The sequence below is a fragment of the Dipodomys merriami genome, unplaced genomic scaffold (assembly GCF_024711535.1).
Source record: "Dipodomys merriami isolate MVZ:Mamm:240054 unplaced genomic scaffold, mDipMer1.0.p SCAF_549, whole genome shotgun sequence".
Taxonomy (NCBI): domain Eukaryota; kingdom Metazoa; phylum Chordata; class Mammalia; order Rodentia; family Heteromyidae; genus Dipodomys; species Dipodomys merriami.
Window position 1 is genome coordinate 56,951 of NW_027206123.1, and position 3,458 is coordinate 60,408.

The window sequence follows — 3,458 nt, forward strand, 5'->3', positions numbered from 1 at the left end:
AAAGATATTTCTCGTGCTTGTCTGAAAAAGTATATTTTAAAATATTCTATAGTCTATGTTTGTATAGTGTCCATAATCTATTTTATTGTCCCCCAGATATAATACTTTGAATTTTATGCTACTTTATAATATATAGCTTCATTAATGTTTCCTTTCAGGTTTCATTCCATATAGAAATAGTTTAAGATTCCTTTGTTTCCTAGGTCCTTATAGTATTATATTTCTTTGGGATAGAACGAAAATGTTGTCTAATTTCAAAAGTTTTATAGAGGATATGCTATGTAAAGGCCTTTCTTTTTTTGGGGGGGGAGGCCCAGTTGTGGGACTGAACTCTGAGCTTGGGCGCTGTCCCTCAGCTCTTAAGCTCAAGGCTAGCTCTCTACCACTTGAGCCACAGTGCCAATTCCAGCTTTTTTCTTTTTGCTTATGTGGTGCTGAGGAATCGAACTCAAGGCCTCAGGCCTGCAGGGCAAGCACTCTAAGACTGATCCACCTTCCCAGCCCCATATAAAGGCCTATCTTTTTTCTATTTCTTTTTTTATTGTGAAAATACTGTACAGAGGGGTTACAATTACATGGGCAAGATAGTGAGTACATTTCATATCAAGCATTGTAGCCTCCTCCTTTGTTTACCCTTTCCATCCCTTCCTATCCTCCCTCTCCCACACCCAATCCTCCCCCCCAAGTTGTAAAGTTCGTTTTTGACATGACAACATGTACTTCTCATTGTTGCAACATGTCCACCTGTATCCTTATTTAAACGACTTGTTATTCCACTTCCCTTCCACAAATTATACCGACATCAAATACAGTGAAAGCAGGGTTATATTGTGGGGGAGGGACATACAAAGCAACAAAGAAATAATCTCATAATTGCATTAGAAACATATGCATGAAAGAAAAAAAAACATTTGGAAAAAATTATATTAAGTGAAGTAAGCCAGGCCCAAAGAAACGTAGGTCCCATGGTTTCCCTTATTTGCAATATCTAGTAGATGTATGAGTCAAGGGGAAACGGTCAGATAATGTGATGTCAGGAAAATGAACCCTTAGATATGTATTTTAATGTTTTTTTTCTTTCATGCATGTGTTTCTAACGCAGTTATAAGATTATCTTTTTGTTGCTTTGTATGTCCCTCCCCCAGAGTATAACCCCTGCTTTTACTATATTGGATGTCAGTATAACTTGTGGAGGAGATGGGGAAAAACCAATTGTTTAAGGATACAGGTGGACCTGTTTCAACAATGAGAAGCACAAGTTGTCATGTCCAAAACGAGATTTACAAAGTCGGTGCGGGGGGGGGGGGGAGGGGGGGCAAAGGAGAAGGATTGGGATTGGGGGGAAGGGGAGGCTGGGAAGGGATGTGAAGGGTAAAAAAAGGAGGAGGCTGCAATGCTTGGTAAGAAATGTACGCATTATCCTGCCCATGTAATTGTAACCCCTCTGTACAGTATGTTCACAAATAAAATAAAATAAAATTAAAAAAAAGAAAAAAAACATTTAAAATACATATCTTAGGGTTCATTTTCCTAACATCCCCTTATCTGACCTTTTCTGCTTGACTCATACATATACTAGATATTGCAAATAAGGGAAATTATAGGACCTATGTTTCTTTGGGCTTGGCTTACTTCACTTAATATAATTTTTCCAAGTCTTTCTGTTTCCTAACAAATCAAAGAAAGGTTGGACAAATGGGATTGCATGAAGTTGCAGAGCTTCAACATGGCAAAGGACATAGCTAGCAAGATCAATAGAATGTCAACGGATTGGGAGAAGACCTTCACTAGCCATACATCGGACAAGGGTCTCATATCTAAAATATACTTGGAACTCAAAAAATTAAATCCCCCAACAACAAATCCTCAAAGAAACAACTGCCCAAAAATTAAGTGGGCTAATAACTTAAAGAGAAAATTCTCTGAAGAAGAAAGAAGGATGGCCAATAGACCCATGAAGAAATGCTCAACCTCCCTAGCCATAAAATAAATGCAAATCAAAACAAAATTGAGATACCACCTCACACCAGTTAGAATGGCAAAAATCAAGAACTCTAATAACAACAGATGCTGGAGGGGATGTGGACAGAAGGGAACCTTACTTCATTGTTGGCGGAAGTGTAAACTTGTTCAAACACTTTGGAAAGTAGTATGGAGGTTCCTCAAAGAGTCCACATAGAGCTCCCCTATGACCCAGCAGTCCCACTTTTGGGCATTTACCCAAGTGTTTACAAACAAGACCACACTAAAGGTATCAGCACAACTATGTTTATTGCAGCATTATTTACCATATCTAAGATCTGGAACCAACCCAGATGCCCCTCAGTAGATGAATGGATCAAGAAAATGTGGTATATATACAGAATGGAATTCTATGCCTCCATCAGAAAGCATGACATTGCCCCATTTGTTAGGAAATATAAAGGCCTTTCTAAGGTGAAGATTTAATACACTGATGTCAAACTATTAATTATATGAATTACGTGTAATTTTACTTGTAATTTTGTAATCAATTTTTAATGTTTTTCATTTCTTGTATGTGAAGAATGAAAAATTTTGAATACTTCACAAATTTTCATAGCATCCTTATGCAAGTGCCCTGTTAATCTCTGTATTGTTGTAATTTGGTTATACATGCTGCTGAAGCATATAGTATCATCTAAACTAAATAGTTAATGTTGCAATCTTTATACAGGGTTATATTCTTGGGTGCCTATTTGTTACAAGGAAACCTTATTGTTTCTAACAGTGCTATTGATCTTATTTCCCTGAAATACTGTGAATAGTCGAAAAATTTTATTGTTCAGTCCATTGCTCACATTTGCAAGTTTTTGTCAATTCCTATTTTAAATATTTTCCATTTTGGATTTGATTGTACTTTCAAGTATTTATAGCTAGGTCTAAAGGTGATGGCTGTTTCAAGTAGTAATTTATCCAACTGAGATAGCTCTGTGGAGCCAATGGATTCAAAGTAAGCCTTGCTTAAGAGCTACTTCTAAACTTCTGCAGTTGAAATTTTCCCAAATGAGGTCTTACTTCCTAAATGAGATCCTAGGATCCCAGGACCCAGTTATCTGCATCATCAGATAACATGGGCAAGATTTCTCACCTAGGCCCATGCAACATGCCAACAGAAACTAATTGAAGACCCATATCAATTTCTCATTTCCTATATTTCAGATCCCCAATTCCTTGAGATGCAGGAATTATCAGTAAGCAATTGTGAAATGCAAGGCAACTTAAAATGAATGAGGAGATCACAAAATCTGAGAGACAGTGCTGTAATTCAAACTTTCAGTTTACATATGACCAATCCATATGAGTGAACAAGATCACAAAATGTCATAAGATTATTTTTAATACTCCTCCTCTAATGAGTAATGAAATATTTCAGTCCAGCATAAGTGATCCAAAAAAGAGTTCCTGGAATGATCGATCCATAATTGCTCTATCAACTT

The 3,458-nt window shown here is 36.9% G+C and overlaps 1 pseudogene; it reads right to left on the minus strand.

The window, feature by feature from the left end:
* Positions 1–2,549: 2,549 nt before the first annotated feature.
* LOC138811682 (U6 spliceosomal RNA) lies at positions 2,550–2,649 on the minus strand (annotated as a pseudogene).
* Between the last annotated feature and the right edge of the window lie 809 nt (positions 2,650–3,458).